The sequence below is a fragment of the Miscanthus floridulus genome, chromosome 10, assembly GCF_019320115.1.
Source record: "Miscanthus floridulus cultivar M001 chromosome 10, ASM1932011v1, whole genome shotgun sequence".
Lineage (NCBI taxonomy): Eukaryota > Viridiplantae > Streptophyta > Magnoliopsida > Poales > Poaceae > Miscanthus > Miscanthus floridulus.
In genome coordinates this window covers 86,558,930-86,580,957 of record NC_089589.1, presented here as the reverse complement: position 1 = coordinate 86,580,957, position 22,028 = coordinate 86,558,930, and the positions used below count along the sequence as shown (strand labels likewise).

Sequence of the window (22,028 nt, the reverse complement as noted above, 5' to 3'; positions counted from 1 at the left end):
TTTAGAGAAAAATTGGTACTCATTCGTATTTTTTTTTATTTGGAATAAGTTTGTTATGAATTTTTAGAGATTAAACTGAACTTTTATTATTTTTAGAAAATAGAAAACCACCTGAGAAACCAGCTAGAAGACCAATTTGGTCCGGTTTCAATAGTTGAAGATTGTCCAGTACCTGGTTTCCTAGTTTATGCCTTTATGGTTGAAAATTGGACTGCCACGTAAATGCAGGTGCTAGGTGAGATAAAAGACTTCAACCCTATCCATGAAAATTGGGCACGGGCAACATTTTTCAGCAACTCTTAAGTCTAAAAGGTTCAAAGTACGATATCTTTTGTTGTTACCATGCAGATGGTGATTACTACGGGTGTAATGAGTTCCCTGCTCCTCAAGATGGCAGAGCTGCTTACCGATGAATCGCAGTTTGCAGAGAGGCCTAAGGGGTGAGGTCACGTTCCTGAAAGCCGAGCTCGAGAGCATGCAAGCTGCAATGGAGAGGGTGTCGGAGGCACCTGTAAATGACAATCAGGTTAATATATGGGCAAGTGAAGTGAGAGAGCTGTCCTACGACATTGAGGACAGCATTGATCAGTTCATGGTGGGCGTCAATGTCCATCCATCAACCACACCAGAGCGATTCTGTTGTAATGATTTGGGAACAACTGTTGCTTTGATTGATCTCTTAGATATATATACAAGTGAAGAGTCGCGTCGTACGGACGTCATACGAACGTGACTGTTCGGGAAAATATAACTGTTCACTGGAACAGTCTACTACCGAAGGGACATACCCCTTCGTAGTGTTAACTGCTATACTAACTAACTGCTAGTTCTATTTATCTGTTGATGAGATCACAGGTGTCTCTTAGGAACAGACACCGTTTCGTAACACTCCCCCTTAATCGAATCTTCTTTGAGATCAATGTAACTGTATGCTTGAATTCCTCGAAAAACCCTGTGGGAAAAATCTGAGGAATATGTATATATAGATATGCTATAAAAACTCCTATAAATCTTATAGGAAAATAAAGAGAAAATAGCATATATGAGTGTGATTTAAATAAATCATTATGTCATTGGTATCCCATTAAAAACCCCGGTGGGGAAAAAATATAGGAGATACGACATATAGATTACTCCCCCAAAAACCATTTCAGGAAAAATATGATGAGCAATATAAAGTGATATGTCGCTAAAAACTCCTGTAAAAATCCAGTGGGACAATTAGGAGAAAATATGACGACATATTATTGATATTGCCTCTTGGATAACTCACATGAAAAACCTTTTCAGGGAAAAACCATGTATGAGTTCTGAGGGCAATATGTGTCTTTGATATTTCCCACAAAAACCCCGGTGGAGAAAATTAGAAATATGACACATACTTATGTTAATATTACCTCATTAAAAACTTTAACAAGAAACCTTATAAGTAAAACTTGTGAAAGAAAAGAGTATAATATGATGCTGGTACAGGTCAACATTTAGGAGATGTCTCCCCCTGATTCTGGCAAATCTTAAAGTCGCCGCATACCAATTTCATGTACCAATTTTTGAAACACAGAAGTTGGTAAGGACTTAGTAAATTGGTCAGCGAGATTATCACATGACTTGATTTGCAAGATGTTTGTTTACCCGTTTTCTTGTAATTCATGGGGATAAAACAGTTTAGGAACAATATGCTTAGTGATATTGCTCTTTATGTAACCTGATTGCATCTGTGTAACACAAGCGAAATTATCTTCATAGATAATTGTAGGTGATTCAATTGAACAATTACCACATGACTGTTGTATGTGGTTAATCATTCTGCGAAGCCATACACATTCTCATGATGCCTCGTATAGAGCAATAATTTCAGAATGATTAGTAGGGGTCGCTGTCAGAGTCTGCTTAGAAGACTTCCATGAAATAGTTGTATCTTCATGTAGGAATACAAATCCTATTTGGGATTTTCCGTTATGAGGATCATATAAGTAACCTGTATCAGTATAACCAATCATACTAGGATCATGATTTTTCTTAAAGAATAAACCAAGATCCTTTGTGCCATTAAGGTATTTGAGGATACACTTCGCTCCTGTCCAATGACGGTGAGTTGGGTGCACACTATGCCTAGCTAGTAAGTTCACTGCAAATGCGATATCAGGCTTGGTGCAATTTGCAAGATACATAAGTGCGCCAATGACACTGAGATATGGGATCTCTGGTCCCAACATCTTTTCCCCAATATCCTGTGGTCTAAATAGATCTTTCCCTATTTCTAAGGAACGAACAACCATCGGAGTTTTATTAGGGTATGATTTATCCATATTGAATTTCCCCAATATCTTCTGGATATAGGCTGATTGATGCACTAAAATCCCTGAAGGATGGTGCTCAAGTTGTAAGCCTAGGTAATACTTGGTCTTACCCAAATCCTTCATCTCGAATTCTCTCTTTTGATGTTTGTGTGCTTCATCTATATCCGTTGGGCTGCCAATGATATTTAAATCATCAACATATACGGATATAATACAAAATCCCGTTCGAGATTTCTTAATGAAAACACATGGGCAATCATCATTGTTAGAGTATCCTTTCTTTAGAAGGAATTCCCTCAGTCGGTTGTACCACATTCGTCCCGACTGCTTCAAGCCATATAATGACTTTTGAAGTTTTACACAATACATGTTGTGATTGTGTTTGGATTCAAAATTTGGATTCCATCGGGAACCTTCATGTATATGTCCGAATCAAGTGACCCATATAGATATGCTGTCACCACATCCATCAACTGCATAGATAGATGATTTTGAACTGCCAATGATATTAAGTATTGGAAAGTAATTCCACTCATTACTGGAGAATAGGTTTCATTGTAATCAATGCCGGGTCTCTGTGTGAACCCTTGTGCTACAAGCCTCGCTTTATATCTCACCACCTCATTGTTCTCATTCCGTTTTCGAACAAAAACCCATTTAAAGCCTACAGGAAAGACTTTGGAAGGTGTAGGTATTGCAGATGTGAATACCCCTCTTCTATTCTAGTGAGCGAAGCCATCTCAGCTTGAATTGCTTCTTTCCATTGAGCCCAGTCCGAGTGCTTTTTGCACTCTGCCATGGTCTTGGGATCTGGATCATTGAGAAAGATTTCTGCAATCGCTGCGGAGAAGTACATGTCGACAACAGTAGTCTTACGATCGTATGATTTTCCAGAATCTATGTAATTGATGGAAAATTTCTTTCACCCCATTATTTGACTCAACATTTCCCAAAACTTTGGAGTCAGGGTGTTCCGATATCCCAGGATCAGAATTTGGATGCATCGTTGATCCGGGTTGTGGATTTGGCCCTGATGTTGGATTTTTATCCACTATTGGGTGTCTACCAACTTGAAGTTGGTTTGGATTTACTGATTTGGAGGATTTAGCCCTCGATTTCCTTAGACGCTTACTTGTAGCATTATCCTTAGGAGCGGTCGTACTTCTCCCCCTCTTCTTTGGAAGTGGGGGTCGAATGGTTTTTATTGGTACCTCCACTCTTTTGGGCGCATTGCGGGCAGGATAAGAGGATTTAGTGACACCCTTATAATCAATAAATGCTTCTGGCAGGTTATTTGCAATATGTTGCAAGTTTATGATTTTCTGAACTTGTTGTTTAGTCTCTAGAGTACGTGGATCTGAGGGGGATGCCTTGGGCATTCTAGATGATTTCCTGGCATTCGTTTTGGTACTTGAAGTCTCCCTCTAATGCCGGGATATGGTCCTCATTAAATATGCAGTCAGCGTATTGGGCCGTGAATAAGTCCCCTGTAAGAGGCTCGAGGTATTTGATAATTGATGGAGATTGATATCCCACATAGATACCAAGTTTTCTATGTGGGCCCATAGAGGTATGCTTAGGCAGTGAGATCGATACGTATAAAGCGCAACCGAATTTTTGCAGATGGAAAATATTTGGCATATTTCACGTACTAATTGCAATGGGGAGACTGCGTGATATGCAGTTGGCTGCAATTGAATTAAGTCAGCAGTATGCAAGACTACATGACCCCAACATGAAGTTGGTAGGTTGCAATTTTCTAATAACGGCCTTGCAATGAGTTTAATTCTCTTAATAAGAGATTCTGCTAGACCATTTTGTGTATGGACATATGGGACAGAGTGCTGAACTTGAATTCTCAAAGCCATACAATTATCGTTGAAAGCCTTTGAGAAAAATTCAGCAGCATTGTCCATTCGAATTGATTGAATTTGATGTTCAGGATGATGTGCTCTAAGTCTAATAACTTGAGCAATAATTTTTGCAAATGCATGGTTACGTGTGGACAAAAGACACACATGAGACCATCTAGTAGATGCATCTATTAGAACCATGAAGTACCTGAACGGTCAAGATGTTGGTTGTATGGGGCCACAAATATCTCCTTGAATGCGTTCAAGAAATTTTAGTGGCTCATTTTGGATCTTAACGGGCGATGGCCGTACGATCAATTTCCCTGTAGCGCATGAAGTGCACATAAAATCTAAAGATTTTGGAAATTTAGCAGTATTTAACTCATGACCTTTAGAATTGCTGATAATTTTTCGCATCATCCCTATACCAGGATGGCCAAGGCATTCATGCCAAATTTTGAATGCTTCAACATTCTGAAAAATTACCTTGTACGCAACATGCGGTATGGGTTTGATGTATGTGTAGTACAATCCTGACGAAAAATAGGGAATTTTCTCAACAATTCGTTTGCCATATCCGCTATTTTTAGTAATGAGGAGTATTTCCTTATTATTGTCATCACCGATTTCAATATGAAAACCATTTTGACGGATATCTCTATAACTTAATAAGGTACGCTTTGAATCGGGATACAATAATACATCCTCAATTGTAATTTGGGTACCCATGGGGAGTACAATAGCGGCACGACTAGAGCCAACTATTGTAGCATCACGCCCGGCGATTGTCAAAACATTTCCTTGTCTTTTTGTAAGAGTTTGGAAATATTTTGTTTCTCTAAGTATAGAATTAGTGGTACCACTGTCCACTAGGCATAATTCCTCCTCCATCAGATTGACCCCCGTAGAAACTATATATAAATAAAGAATTTGATATAAAACTCTTTGATGATATATAAAATACATATTTTATTTATTGAATACCAAATGTGTACATTACATTTATTGGATATTCAAACCAAATAGTAATGATATTATTAAATATTTACAACACATAGGACATAAATTATTTTAACTATTATAATCACTAGGTCATAAAGACATTATAATCTAAGGCATTGAGAGCCTATTCAAAGTCTCCAAATTTATCGTTTGATGCATATTCCACGATCATATTCCCCGTATCAGCAAGATCCTCGCCTGCTCATATGTTGTTGCTGCTTGGTTCCATTGGAACTTGTTGCGAACAACCAGCCTCATTCCTGGTGGTGTCAGGTTGAATGTTGAGTGGGCTTCATACTTCTGTCCTAGTGCAGCATGTCCTCGACCCACAGACTTTAAGTAGAGATCAACAAGATGACTTGGGGTACGACACTTCTTTGTAGTATGGCTATAACAACCACACTTCTGACACACAGGTTTGTCATCCCTATGTTTGGAAATGTTCTTACCATTGTGGGAAAACACGAGTTTGGGATTTCTTATTGCGTCTGCGTTGTTTTTTACCTTTCTTGGAATTTCCCTTAGGATGGGTCTTAGAAAGTCCACCATCAAATTTGAGTTTATTCTGAGTGTAAGCATGTACTTCAGGCAATGGAGCAGACCCTACGGGGCACTGCTGATTATTCCAAACCATAAGTTCATAATGTTTTTCGGCCTCAAGTAAAGTTTGTATAAGCTCAGAATAAACCTGGAAACGCCTTTCACGGTATTGTTGTTGAAGAATCCTTTCAGAGGGAAGCATAGTAGACAGTCTTTTCTATTTTATCCGCATCTGTAGGTTTTTTCTCGTAGAATTGCAATTTTGAGCAAATCCTATGAACAGCATGGTTGTAATCACTCACAGTTTTAAAATCCTATAAGCGAAGTTGCGTCCACTCATAGTTGGCCGCAGGCAGGAAAAGTGTCTTTTGTTGTTCATAGCGTTGCTTAAGAGAATTCCATAGATTTCGTGGGTTCTCTTCCAACAAGTATTCAGCCTTAAGGTCAGGATGAATATGGCTCCTAATAAGATATAGGGCCGTGTATACATGTTGATCTTCAAGTGGTGCAACACCCTCTTCAGGTGGTAACACAGCTCGATAAAGTCCATGGGACGCAAGACTAACCTTTACGTCCACAGCCATGTGGGATAAATTGTGGCCGTCTAGAGCAAGCAAATCAAACTCTTTGACGGTCATTGATCCTACATGAGGCAAACCATCAAAACATTTGAAGTTATTAAAATGTTGTGGTGTGTTGTAATTATGAGATGCAAAATAGAGACAAGATAAATCTTGTATTATTGATGTTGTAAAGATCTCATGTGCATAATGAAATAATGGAGGTAGTCACCATAAAAGTGTAGACTTCAAATTGGGCATAGTCTGTATTAACAGTAGATGCCAAGTAATTATGCAAGTTGTATAAACACATCTTAAGCTAGTCATCAAGAATGATGTAGACCTTAGTCAATTCGTAAACAAATTGGCTACGCACGTTGAGGATAGTCACTAAGTTGTGGACTTAGAGTAGATCCCACAGTAGCAACTATGGTGCTACCTTGTGTATGGCCAACAGGAATGTGAATTGATGGTAGTCATCTTTGTGAAAAGATGTAGACCAAATGTTCTCATTTGTGATGTTGCGTACGCACATTAAGGATAGTCACTAAGTGTTTACTTAGTGTAGATCCCGCAGTAGCAATAGTGGTGCTACCTTGTGTATGGCCAACAAACAAGTAGGGAACATGCGTGTTGTACAATTGATGAGAAAATATACATAAAATGTCGCATCCATTATTTAAGCGCGCAGTGCTTTAAAGTCAAAAAGCATAAAAGGGGCTTAAATAAAATGATCAATTGCAAAAGTGATTAATAAATAAATAATTTGCAAGATCATGGTCGTAATAACAAGGATATTATTTATTGGATTTGCCATACATACAGGGACAAATACTTTGAATAATATCATAAATGGATATTTTATAATGACAAAATATCACAAGTACAACTATAGTTAAAGTCAGCGACTAAACATAAGAGTACTTAATTTTACAGCAAATAATTATAAGAGACTAACATAGTCATTGACGAATTAATGCTGAAATTAAATAAAAAAAGATAAGGAGCCAGCTAGGCCATTGGAATGGAATTGAGTCCATTTTCGATTTTTGGGCCCAGCTTGGCCCATTCGGGCAGGCGCAGGGAGTGGAGGAGGGCAGGGCATCGGCCTTGGGCCGGCCCATTGTCATGAGCAACCCATAAAAATGGGGGGGGTTGAGTGGCAGTTAGGGTTTGCTCGCCGCCGCTGCCTTGTAAGAAGCAGACGCCGCCGCCGCCGCAAACCACCTCACCACCGCACTCCACTGCGCCACCGCTGCCGTCGGTCTTCAGTTTGAGGAGGACTCCCCCTCATCGGGAGAGTAGAAGCCGCTGCCGCCGCTAGCCATGTTGAGCACCTACGCCGACGGGAGGCCGAGCACGGCCGGGTTTCAAGTCCCCCGGCAGATCCCTGGGCGCCTGTCCATGGCGGTCACCCTGTGGCCAAGGAGGCAGCGAATCATCGGGGGCGTGGTGGCGCTGCCCTCAACAAAAGTTAGAGGAGCCACCGGGAGAGCCTGCTCCTTCATGTCGGCCATAGCCTCCACGCGGGTCGCGGGCGGAAGAGCCGAGGGTGGGGTCACGCCAGAGGAGCCGAGGGGCCCGCACGTGCCGAAGGCAGAGCCAAGGGTCCGGCCCTATCGAGGAAGAAGTACGGCGAGACGCCAGACCTCGCCGCGCTATTGAAGATGTTGCCGATGTCGAGGCCGATCACCACATCCTCCTCATCCTCAATCTTCATGACATCAAGCACGGGAGCAGCCCACGTGTTCAGAAACCACGGATCGAGTGGGGGGACATCATTGCCTATCGCCACTAGAGTCGGAGAGGCTAGTGTGGGCATCGGCAGCGAGTATGAGTACTCAAGCGTGTGCAGGATCGAGGTGAACTCCTTACAGAAGTCACACCAGAAGCGAGGCGATGACGGTGCCAACGACATCAGCTCCATGGGGACGTACGCGGGTATCGCGACGGGCTCGGTAGGCACTTCATCAACGGGTGGCGCTGGGGCTTCAACCGCTGGAGGCACAGCGTTGCTGGGGCCGGCACCGTCCAAGCCAAGGTGAGGAGATGGTGGCTGGCTCTACAGACGAAGGTCGCGTGGAGGAGAAGCATGGCGGCCATGAACAGGATTCCATCGGCGGCGAGGAACTGCATTGGAATGGAAGCCACGAACAGCAGAGTCGAAGAGGTGGCCGAAAGGACCATGGCCATGTCCATGGGCAATGTTGCGGCGAACACGAGGCCCAAGGCGCTCAAAGACATTGCGGCGTTGTCCATGGTGGTCGTGGTGGCGGATCAGGCCACGGCGAACTCCACCGATACGGTGAAGGGTGAAGAAAGTTGACGAACAACATGCGACGGTAAGTCAATCCTCGCCATGCTTACCGACGGGGGTTCAGAGGCATGTGCCTCTGTCGTCGTCGTTCTCTTGTCTAGTAGAGCAAAAGTGCAGATAATGTGTTGAAAGTAGATGGAATGAACAATGATTTGGGAACAACTGTTGCTTTCATTGATCTCTTAGATATATATATACAAGTGAAGGGTCGCGTCATACGGACGTGACTGTTCGGGAAAATGTAACTATTCACTAGAACAGTCTACTACCGAAGGGACATGCCCCTTCGTAGTGTTAACTGCTAGTTCTATTCATCTGTTGATGAGATCGCTGGTGTTTGTTAGGAACAGACACCGTTTCGTAACAGATTCAAAGGATTCATCTCTAGGAGCTTAACATTGTTGGCAGAAGTGAAGACTCGGCTTTAGATTGCCACAGAAATCAGAGATATGAGGATGCTAGTCGAGGTGGCTGAGCAACGCAATAGGTACAAGGTTGACAGTTCTATCATCACAGCTTCTACCGCTCCAGAAATTGACCGTTGTTTGCACGGTATCTATGAAGAATCAGCAAAGCTCATTGCAATCAGTGGGCCAAGAGAAGAGCTATGTCAAGAGCGTCGGCGTTAAGGGTAGCAGGACCCCGACTACGTAGTTCGTAGTCGCGATCCGTGACTAAGGCGAGGTTTTACCCCTCTGCTCTTAGCCGGTTTGGAAGAAGGGAAGAATAAAGGTTAGATGATAATAACTTGCTTGTCTTTATTTCCTTCCACCGTACCAGACTAAATAGGCCTTAGAGGCTAACAAACCAGGAGATAATTGTTCCTTAATCTAAGGAATTGATTTGATACTCTTCTATCCTAGCCACTAGCTGGCTCAACCTGCTCTGCATGCCCAGAGGGAGACGGCATGGCCCCAGCAGGGCGCTTGGCAGCGCAGCGTATGTCTCGGGCACGCTGTTTCCTTGCATAGGGGTGGCCCCACATGACATCTCTCCCCCCCCCCCCTCGACGAGCAGCTCATCCTCGAGCTGGAAGGATGGAAACCTGTCACGAAAGGAGTCCAAGTCTTCCCACGTAGCAAAGACAGTAGGTTCGCCTTTCCACTGAATGAGCACCTGGTGGATCCCACGGGCCAGGCGAGCGCGCATCGCGTGTTCTGGCTCCGGCTCTACCGCACCGTTGTGCATGGCTAGGAGAGGTGGCGGAGCATCTGGCAGGTTGCCCACCCACTTCTTCAGGAGGCCGACGTGGAAGACATCATGGAGCTTGGCACGTGGGGGCAAGGCGAGGCGGACAGCCACGTCGTTGATGAGCTCCGTGACGCGGTAGGGTCCGAAGAAGCATGGCTGCAGCTTCCCTTTGGGTGCCTGGGACAGCGACACGACTAGGCGATGGCGTAAGCAGAGTAGGACCTAGTCGCCCATGGCGTAGGAGATGTGCCAGTGATGCTTGTCGTAATGGAGCTTCTGGACAGCTTGGGCCTGCTCCAGCCGGTACCGCGCGACCGACAAGAACTCCTCACATTCCGCCATAGTTTGTGCCACAGCAGCCACGCGCGTGTCCCCGGGCTCATAGGAGCGGATGGTTGGAGGATCGTGGCCATAGACCACCCTGAAGGGCGTGTCGTGCAGCGAGGTCTGGTACGCCGTGTTGTAGATGTACTCAGCCCATGGCAGCCAGCGGAGCCATTGACGAGGGCGGTCACCGGTGAAGCACCTCAGGTACATGGTGATGACACGGTTGGCCGCCTCTATCTGGCCATCCGATTGCAGGTGGAACGCCGATGTCATGTGAAGCTTGGTGCCCATGAGTCGCATCAGCTCCTTCCAAAATGTGGAGGTGAACACGGGGTCTCGGTCGGACACCATGGACTATGGCATTCCATGGAGGCGTACAATGTCGGTGAAGAATGCCTGGGCCACGGATTCCACCGAGTACGGGTGCACGAGGGGGGTGAAGTGGCAGTACTTGCTGAAACGGTCCACCACCGTTAAGATGACGGACTTCCCCCGCACACGTGGTAGCGCCTCCATGAAGTCGAGGCCGATATCAGCCTAGACCACCGTCGGAACCGGAAGGGGCAGGAGCAGACCAACCGGGTGGAGGTGCTCCGATTTGTAGCGTTGGCACATGGTGCAGGCACGCACGAAGTCTTAGATGAGGTGGCGCATGTCGGGGAAGTGAAAGTCCCAGTGGAGACGATGCAAAGTGCGCTGCACCCCCTCATGGCCGTCCTCATGCACGGTGGCCATGATCCCCGGAAGAAGGACCAATGTCGGTGGCACATACAAGCAGCTGTCATATGTCACCAGGTCATCGGTAAGAGCCCATGGGGCAGCGCGCGATCCTAAGGCGATCTCGTCCCGGATGGCGACCAAGGCTGGATCGATAGCCTGAGCTTGGCGAAGACACGTGATGAAGTCGAAGCGCGGCGCGGAGATGGCCAGCACAACGCCATCATCCATATCACGGCGGGAGAGCACGTCCACAACCATATTGAGCGCGCTAGGCTTGTACTCGACGGTGAAGTTGAACCTGAGCAGCTTCCTGCCCCAATGGTGCTACGGAATCATGGCAAGGCGCTGGTCGAGGAGGAACTTCAGGCTATAGTGGTCTGTGCGCACCGTGAAGCGACGACCCCAAAGATATGGATGCCAGTTGTAGATGGCGTGGACGAGGCCAATGAGGTCGCGCTCGTAGGCGGTGAGGGAGTGGTGTCGGGGCACCACCGGTCGACTGAAGTACGCAATGGGGTGCTTGTCCTGGATTAGCACCACTCCAAAGCCGTGGGTGGACGCATCGCACTCGACAACGAAGGGTCGTGCGAAGTCCAGAAGCGTGAGGAGCCTGGCCAAGATGATCACGGCTTTCAGAACCTAGAAGGCCGCGGCGGCGGCGTCATTCTAGGTGAAGCCCTCCTTCTTCAACAGCGTCGTTAGCGGAGCTGCGATGGCGCCGTAGTCATGGACAAACTTGTGGTAATAGCCCACAAGGCCCAAGAACCCCCGCACTACACACGCCGAGCGGGGTGGGGGCCAGTCAGAGACCGCCTGCACCTTGGCGGGGTCCATGGCGACACTGGCGTCGGAGATGACGTGCCCCAGGTAGGCGATGGAGCGTTCGCCGAAAGCGCATTTAGAGAGCTTGACGAAGAGGTGGTGCTGCTGCAGCATGGCGAAGACGGCCCGTAGGTGGCAAAGATGATCCATCCATGATGCACTGTAGATCAAAATATCATCGAAAAACACAAGTACAAATCGACGAAGAAAAGGGCGCAGCACGTCGTTCATCAGGGCCTGGAACATCGCCGGGGCGTTGCATAGCCCGAACGACATGACCAGGAACTCGTACAGACCGTCATGGGTGCAGAACGCTGTCTTGGCGATGTCGTCGGGGCGCATGCGGGCCTGATGGTAGCCCGAACGCAGGTTGAGCTTGGTAAAAAACTTGGCACCGTGGAGCTCATCTAGAAGCTCGTCGATGACGGGAATCGGGAAGGCGTCCTTGACGGTGATGGCGTTCAGGGCGCGGTAGTCAACGCAGAACCGTCACGAACCATCGGCTTTCTTGACGAGGAGGACGGGGGAGGAAAACACCGAGGAGCTCCGTCGGATGAGGCCTTGCGCCAGCATCGCGGCGCACTGGCGTTCTAGCTCATCCTTGTGCGTGGCCGGGAAGCGGTAGGGGCGCACCGCGATTGGATGCGAACCGGGAACAAGAGTGATGCCATGGTTGCGGGCATGGTATGGTGGCAGCCCATGCGGTTCGTCGAAGATGTCGGCGAAGGCGGCGAGGAGCTCGTCCAGCAGAGATGGTGTCGCCGTTGTGGTGCAGATGGTGGTCGCCTCGGGGCCCTGGACGCCCTGCCAATAGACCGGCTGGCCGTGCCGATGGAACGTCATGCGCCGGGCACCAAAATCCCAGAGGACAGGGCCCAATGTTGCCAGCCATTGAGTGCCCAAAACCATGTCAAAACATACAAGGGGCATGACAAACAGATCGGCATGAAAGGTGTCGCCATGGATGGCAATGGCGGCCCTGCGGATGACGCCCACGCAGGAGACGTGTTCCCCATTCGCCACTGTCGCCGTGAGTCGGGGGCGACATTGTAGAGGGAGGCCAGTGCGCTGCGCCGCAGACTTGGAGATGAAATTGTGTGTGGACCCCGAGTCCAGGAGCGCTAGGAGCGAAGTACCGCCGAGGCTGTCGGTGAGCTGCATGGTGTCGTTGAAACGAACACCCGCTATGGCATGAAGCGAGAACACGGGCGACTCCTCAGCAGGCGCCGGTTCGGATGACTCCGGGACCTCCTCCGTGTCATCCACCATGCTGTCCAGCAAGAACAGGCGTTTGCAGACCTTGTTATGACCGCGTACGAATTTCTCGTCGCAGTTGTAGCAAAGGCCTAAGCGGCGGCGCTCCTCCTGCTCGGCTGTGGTGAGGCGCTTGATCGACCAGCCCTCCACGATGGCAGTATTCGATGTGGTTGTGAGAGGCGCTGGAAGGGCGAGACGTTGAACGGGCGTCGACAGGAGGCCACGCGTGGCAGCGCGGGGTGGCGTCGCGGTGTACTGCTCCCGCAGCTCCAGCTTGCGGGCCAAACTCATCGTGCCGGCGAGGGTCTACGGGTTGTGGACCTCGACGTCGAAGCTGAGCAGCGGTAGCAGGCCATCGGTGAAGAGTTGTACCCGTTGAGCCTCGTCAAGGGGCCCCGCACGGGAAAGGAGTGCCTGGAAGCGGTCCTGGTACTCGATGACGGAGCCGGTGCGCCTGCAGTCCGCCAGCTCGAAGAGCGGGTTGGATCGGAGGGGAGGGTCGTAACGGAGGTTCAGCAAATCCTTGAAACACCGCCAGGACGGGATGCCTTCGTCCTGCTGGATCTGGATGTACCACATCTGGGCGCCCTCCTCTAGGTTGTAGGATGCCATCCACACCTTCTCCTCCATGATCCGCTGCTGATGAAAATACGACTCGCACCTATTGATGAAGATGAGAGGATCGGACTTGCTATCGTACCGCGGGAAATCCATCTTCTGGAACCGTGGCGGACGGTCCTGGTGGTGCTCGCCGGTGACAGACTTGCCGGAGGGCGATCGTGAGTCGGCTGCCAGACATTCGATGGCCCGGGAATTGGCCTCGACCGAGGTCTACTGGGTCTTGAGGATGGCGGCCAGGGTCTCCAAAGTGGCCTTGAGGTCGGCGTTGTCCCCCATGATGGAGGCGCGGCGATCGGCGACCGATGAAGATGCAGAGGGTGGCGGCGGTGGAGAAGTACCACGCACAGGCGAGGAACGCCGGGATCGTGATACCAGGTTGTCAAGAGCGTCGGCATTAAGGGTAGCAGGACCCCGACTACGTAGTTCGTAGTCGCGATCCGTGACTAAGGCGAGGTTTTACCCCTCTGTCTTAGCCGGTTTGGAAGAAGGGAAGAATAAAGGTTAGATGATAATAACTTGCTTGTCTTTATTTCCTTCCACCGTACCAGACTAAATAGGCCTTAGAGGCTAACAAACCAGGAGATAATTGTTCCTTAATCTAAGGAACTGATTTGATACTCTTCTATCCTAGCCACTAGCCGGCTCAACCTGCCCTGCATGCCCAGAGGGAGACGGTGCGGCCCCAGTAGGGCGCTTGGCGGCGCGGCGTATGTCTTGGGCGCGCCATTTCTTTGCATAGGGGCGGCCCCACATGACAAGCTAGCTGAATTGCTAATGGTGCGGGAGGGCGCATCCAAGAAACTGAAAGTGATCTCTATTGTCGGAGTCGGTGGTTTGGGTAAGACGACTCTTGCTGATGTGATGTACCGACAGTTGAGGGGGCAATTCGAATGCAATGCTTTTGTGCCAGTGTCTCTCAAGCCTGATTTGAAGAGAATCATAAGCAGTTTACTCCGTCAAGTTAGTGAGCAAATTTACACTAACATTTAAACATGGAATGCTGTGGAAATCATCAACAAAATCAGACAAGTTCTTGAGCATAAAAGGTAACGCAGTAATCAATATATGCGCACTGTATATTCTATCACATCATGTCCCACACAAAGTTTCTTAATTTTAAACATAGAATCTATGGATAAGAGATTGTGAGCATTATCACTGCATTAGTTCCTTTCCAGAAGATGTTGGATTATTATTTCATTCCATTTACATGTTAATGTTTCCAAGGAAAAATTGGATGTAGTCACATTGGTAACATGCTCTTACACAAAACCACAGGTACTTCACTATAGTTGATGATATTTGGGACGAATCAGCTTGGAATTTGATCAATGATGCACTGGTTGATAACAACTGTGGTAGCAGAGTGATCACAACAACTCGTGTAGCTGGAGTTGCTGCATCATGCTGCTCTCTTAATGGTGGTACAGTCTATAAACTAAAACCCCTTTCCCATGATTACTCCAAGAAGTTGTTCTACGAAAGAATATTTGCTCATGAAGATAGTTGCTACCCAGAACTGAAAGAAATATCTGAGAAAATTCTGAGAAAATGTTATGGAGTGCCATTAACCATCATCACCATAGCTAGTCTCTTGGCTAATAAACCAAGGAATATAAGTCAGTGGGACATTGTGCATAGTTCCATTGGTTCTGGAACTGAAAACTTTCCTAGCATAGAGAGCATGCGGCAAATATTATCTATCAGCTATTATGATTTACCATCCCATCTAAAACCTTGCTTGCTGTACCTAAGTATTTTTCCAGAGGATTACACTATTTTGACAGATCAATTGAGACGAAGATGGATATCCGAAGGCTTTATCCATGGTAACGATGTTGAAACATTACATAATCTTGGGCACCATTATTTCAGTGAGCTCATCAACAGGAGCCTTATTCAACCGGAACATATTAATACTCGTGGAATGGTAGAAGCTTGCCGTGTGCATGATATGCTGCTTGATCTCATAACATCATTGCCAACAACAACAACAACAACAACAAAGCCTTTAAGTCCCAAACAAGTTGGGGTAGGCTAGAGTTGAAACCCAACAGAAGCGATCAAGGTTCAGGCACGTGAATAGATGTCTTCCAAGCGCTCCTATCTAAGGCTAAGTCTTTGGGTATATTCCATCCTTTCAAGTCTCCTTTTATTGCCTCTACCCAAGTCAACTTCGGTCTTCCTCTGCCTCTCTTCACGTTACTATCCTGACTTAGGATTCCACTACGCACCGGTGCATCTGGAGGTCTCCGTTGCACATGTCCAAACCATCTCAACCGGTGTTGGACAAGCTTTTCTTCAATTGGCGCTACCCCTAATCTCTCACGTATATCATCGTTCCGAACTCGATCCCTTCTTGTATGACCGCAAATCCAACGCAACATACGCATTTCCGCGACACTTAGCTGTTGAACATGTCGTCTTTTCGTAGGCCAACATTCTGCACCATACAACATAGCAGGTCTAATCGCCGTCCTATAAAACTTGCCTTTTAGCTTCTGTGGTACCCTTTTGTCGCATAGGACACCAGACGCTTGCTGCCACTTCATCCACCCTGCTTTGATTCTATGGCTAACATCTTCATCAATATCCCCGTCCCTCTGTAGCATTGATCCTAAATATCGAAAGGTATCCTTCCTTGGCACTACTTGACCTTCCAAACTAACATCTTCCTCCTCCTGAGTAGTAGTGCCGAAGTCACATCTCATATACTCAGTTTTAGTTCTACTGAGTCTAAAACCTTTGGACTCCAAAGTCTTCCGCCATAACTCCAGTTTCTGATTCACTCATGTCTGGCTTTCATCAACTAGCACTACATCGTCCACGAAAAGCATACACCAAGGGATGTCCCCTTGTATGTCCCTTGTGACCTCATCCATCACTAAAGCAAACAAATAAGGGCTCAAAGCTGACCCTTGATGTAGTCCTATCCTAATCGGGAAGTCATCCGTGTCTCCATCACTTGTTCGAACTCTAGTCACAACATTGTTGTACATGTCCTTAATGAGCCCGACATACTTCGTTGGGACTTTATGTTTGTCCAAAGCCCACCACATAACATTCCTTGGTATTTTATCATAAGCCTTCTCCAAGTCAATAAAAACCATGTGTAGGTCCTTCTTCTTCTCCCTATACCGCTCCATAACTTGTCTTACTAAGAAAATGGCTTCCATGGTTGACCTTCCGGGCATGAAACCAAATTGGTTCATAGAGACCCGCGTTATTGCTCTCAAGCGATGCTCGATAACTCTCTCCCATAGCTTCATAGTATGGCTCATCAACTTAATTCCCCGGTAATTCATACAACTTTGAATATCTCCTTTATTCTTGTAGATCGGTACCAATATACTTCTCCTCCACTCATCAGGCATCTTGTTCGATCGAAAAATATGGTTGAACAGCTTGGTTAGCCATACTATAGCTATGTCCCCGAGGCATCTCCACACCTCGATTGGGATACCATCCAGTCCCATCGTCTTACCTCCTTTCATCCTTTTCAACGCCTCTCTAACCTCAGATTCTTGGATTCTCCGCACAAAACGCCTATTGGTGTCATCAAAAGAGTCATCCAACTGAAAGGTTGTGTCCATATTCTCACCATTGAACAATTTGTCAAAATACTCTTGCTATCGATGTCGGATCTCATCCTCCTTCACCAAGAGATGCTCCCTTTCATCCTTAATGCACTTAACTTGGTTGAAGTCCCGTGTCTTTCTCTCCCGAACCCTAGCCATCCTATAAATGTTCTTCTCTCCTTCCTTCGTACTCAAATGTTGGTAAAGATCCTTGCACGCTCTACCCTTTGCCACACTTATAGCTCGCTTTGCAGTCTTCTTTGCCACCTTGTACTTCTCTATGTTGTCCACACTCCTGTCATGGTACAAGCGTCTATAGCATTCTTTCTTCTCCTTAATAGCCCTTTGGACTTCCTCGTTCCACCACCAAGTATCTTTAGCCTCGCGTCCTCTTCCTTTGGTAACTCCACACACCTCTGAGGCTACCTTCCGAATGTTGGTTGCCATCTTGTCCCACATGTTGTTTATGTCTTCTTCCTTCCAAGAGCCCTCTTTGATAACCCTTTCCCTAAATACCTCTGACGTCTCCCCTTTCAGTTTCCACCACTTTGTTCTTTCAATCTTAGCTTGTTTATCCCTACGGGCACGCACCTGAAAACGAAAATCTGCCACCAAAAGCTTATGTTGAGAAACAACACACTCCCCCGGTATCACCTTGCAATCCAAGCATGCTCGTTTGTCCTTTCTTCTTGCGAGGACAAAGTCAATCTAGCTACAGTGTTGTCCGCTACTGAAGGTCACTAGATGAGATTCTCTCTTTCTAAAGAAAGTGTTGGCTATCATCAGGTCAAAAGCTACCGCAAAGTCCAGAACTTCCTCCCCCTCCTGATTCCTACTACCATACTCAAAACCTCCATGAACTGCCTCGAAACCTGCGCTTGTAGTACCTACATGCCCATTAAGATCTCCTATAAAAAGCTTCTCACTACTAGGTATAGCTCTAACCAGGCCATCTAAGTCTTTCCAGAACTGTCTCTTAGCACTCTCGTCGAGGCCTACTTGGGGGGCATACGCACTAATTACGTTCAAGACCATATCACCAATGACAAGCTTGACTACGATAATCCTATCTCCTTGCCTTCTCACTCCCACCACACCATTCTTGAGGCTCTTATCAATCAAAACTCATACTCCATTTCTATTCGCGATTGTCCATGTGTACTAAAGCTTGAAACCTGTATTGTCCACCTCCTTCGCCTTCTGACCCTTACATTTAGTCTCTTGATCGCATAATATATTTACACGCCTCCTAGTCGCGGTATCAACTAATTCTCTTAACTTACCTGTAAGTGACCCTACATTCCAACTACCTAAACGGATCCTAATTGGTTCGACTAGCTTCCTTACCCTTCGCACCCGTCGACTCTGATGCGAAGACCCTTGCTCATTTTTCACTACACCCGGGCGCCGATGTAGCGCGCCACTAAGGAAGCGACGACCCGATCCTTGGTTACTTGACACCATGCCCAGATCACGACACGGCGCGTCACGGGGGTGACGACCCGGCCCTTGCCCATTTAACACCATACCCGGGTTCCGATATGGCGCGTCGCTAAGAGGGTTACGCCCCAACGATTTTCTTTCGGGTTTCATCTCCATTTAAGTAGCCAAAGTTTTTACATTGGCTCGCCACGCCTAACACAACCCGCCTCCTTTATCAGGGCTTGGGACCTGCTATGCTGGGACACCAAAGGCGCCTAACACATCATTGTCAACCAAAGAAAATTTTGTCATTGTGTCACATGGTCACAAGCTAGCACACCTTCCAAAGAGGATTCGTCGATTTTCCCTCCATAATAACAGTAATGAAGAGCTCATTGTCCCACGCGAGATCACTTATTGTGTTCCCTGGTGCTGTTAGGCTGATGTCTCCTCTTTCAAGCTTCAATGTTTTGTGAGTATTGGACTTAGAAGGTTGTCGTGACCTGCAGAACCAGATCAGCAGTGTTGGGAGTTTGCTTCACTTAAGGTATCTAGGACTAAGGGATACAGGTATTACCAACCTCCCAAAGGTACTAGAGAATCTAAACTATTTACAAACCCTGGACTTGAAGCAAACAAGCATAAGTCATTTACCTTCAACTGTTGTTCAGCTAAGACGACTGATGCACCTATATATTGAATTAGGCAGTGGTGCTACCACCTGGGATTGGTAACATGGAGTGTCTCTACAATTGCTGTCATCGGTTGGCTCCAGTAGCTGTGCAAACTTCACAAAAGAATTAGGCAGTCTAACAGAACTAAGAATCCTCCATATTTCACTTGATGGCACATTGCATGAGAGCCACAAGAATCCATTGGTTGATTCGTTATGCAACCTGAAGAAAATCCAAGAATTACACATTGATTCTACAGGAATATCCAATGAGTTCACTGTGGATTTAGCATGGTTTCCCCAGTATCTCAAAAGTTTCTTAGGAAGGGTGCCTAGATTGCCAAGGTGGATGAGCCCCTTGTTATCAGATCTGACCACTCTGGTCATTACACTCAACATGATACGACAGGAGGATCTCCAAAATCTTGGAGGCTTGCCGTTTCTGCAGTTCCTTTGTCTTATTGTTAATTCTGCTGAAGAAAGGATCATCACTAGCACTGATCAAGGAAAATTCCATTGTCTATCTGAGTTTCACTTTCATAATGATAAAATGGGGCTTATTTTTGCACCAGGGTCTATGCAAAATCTTAAAACCCTTGAGCTAACATTTAGAGTGAGGGAGAGAAAGGATGCATATGGTGATTTTGATCTTGGCTTGGAGAACCTCTCTTCAGTGAAGCATATCATCGCTAGGATTCGCTGTACAGGTTCCACAGTCTGTGAGGTGGAGGATGCTGATTTAGCCCTGAGGAAGGCAATCGATTTGAATCCCAACCATCTAAAGCTTGAGGTGATAAGATATTACGAAGATGAAATGTTGGAGGATGGACAACACTGGGGAAATACTTTGGTAGAGGAGGACAACGAGAAAGTACTATTACCCCACTTTCCTGTTTACAGTTGCCATGTGTTTCAGAGTTCTATCATACATTTTGTTTACATACCTTCTTTTCCATTGATAAATAAGGGGGCGGATACTCTTTGTGGTGAAAGCATTTTATTGCCAATACCATATCAAGTTTTAAGTTAAAGCTAGTTCTAAATAAATCTTTGCTTTTGCCAATTCTTTTGTTAATTTCAAAGCAGTTCCAAAATAAATTGAATCAAGTCCCGCTACCAAATCCCACAATAGATGAACCCTAATTACTTATACAGTGCTTCCATGTACAAAAGTCATTGCCATATTAAGAGAATAATTAAACTTCTTTTCAGATAAAAAAAACCCCAAAATTATAGTTTGCCAGCCCGAAATAATTTATTTGGTCTGCTGGACATTGCAAGAGGAAAGTATATGAACTTTGCAGTATACATTGAAGAGATACTAGTTCCATCCATTAGATATAAATTTTGGCTGGCGGGGATGGGGGGAGGTCTTTTCTTCTTTTTGTTTAACAACGACACTTGGGGAAATAAAATTTTGTTTTAGTTCCACTAAAGTTTGCTCATTGTCTTTAATCCAGGTCGTCCTTCAAAGGAGAGGGCCATGGGGTGGAGGAGATGGAGGTTGCACTTGTGACATCATGGTGGCACCCCAAAGTCTGAAAAGTGTGAAAATTTGTAGTGCGGCAGTTGTGGATGCACTCAGTTTTTGTTACCTTGACAGATAAGGGAGGGAACACAGCATGCCATTTTGGGGTGGTGTTGGTCGCTTGAATTTTTTTTTTTGTTCTTTTGCTTAAAGGAGTTTTTTTTTTGCACTGGGTAGCATATGGACATCTTTCTTGATCATATATAGCATGTTTATAATAGCTTAAACAGTTCAATGGCACGACACAACCTAGGCACAGTTTAGAACACAATAGTTCCCAAGAACACTAACAAATTTGTGTGGCCGGGATCGGAGCTTGTGGCTACTGATGGATGCTGCGATTGATGCATGTGTGACTTTTGGACAAATAACAGGCATCTGGGACAAACTTAGGAGCATAAAGCCATTTGTATAGTGCTTTGGGAGGATATGCAGTTTGATTGTTCTGTTTTCTCTTCATCTGCAGATTGATCTTGGCCCCTCAGAGTATGTGAAGGAGGTTTCTGGGACTTATGGGCTATTATCTCCTCATCCGGACGTTGTTATAACATCACTCACCCTGGTGACTAATTTATGCAGCTATGGACCTTTCGGGCAACCAACAGGAACCCCATTTCACACTCGAGGAGACAAAACCGCCAGCATTGTTGGCTTCTTTGGGCGGTCTGGGATATATCTTGATGCAATTGGTGTTTATGTTCGCCCTTCTGAATAATAGCTACTGCTTTCTTGTATCCTTTGGCTAACTGTTGTGATTAAACCACAAGATGCATTATTGAGGATTTCATCTCTCTCCAATTTTTTAGATGATGAACGTCCCAGGTGGATCTACATATGAAGTTGCATATGGGCTGTCCTTGTTAGAATACTTTCAATAGCAATATAATCGAAAAAGTTACAAGTGTAACAATATTCAAAAACCTTCTCTAGCACAATCTGACGGTATCTGTATACCACAATCCATGATTAGCATGTTAAGAGTTGATTTTAGCTTAACAACATTGACCCAGAAAACAGGGGTTACCAGTGGCCTGGGGGTCACAACCCCACCTACACGCACATGATCGGAAGCGTGCCCAAAGACCGATTCCTTGGCCTAGGTCCTCCATAGCCACAAAAAATATAGGGTGCTAACTAAATTATTCACTTAGATAATTACCTTCTAAACATCCCTACCTAACGATCAAGGTTTTGAGCCAAGCAGGGCCTGAAGACCATCAACTCCTGTGCTGGTGCTGCATGCATGCACTGAGCAGGCACGAGGATTTCAGCTGCTCTAAAGGGACATCTTCATCTTAAGGTCAGTGCTAATTAATC

General features: G+C 46.3%; 1 pseudogene; it reads left to right on the top strand.

The window, feature by feature from the left end:
- The first annotated feature begins 342 nt into the window (after positions 1 to 342).
- LOC136488989 (disease resistance protein RGA5-like) lies at positions 343 to 21,426 on the top strand (annotated as a pseudogene).
- Positions 21,427 to 22,028: the final 602 nt, after the last annotated feature.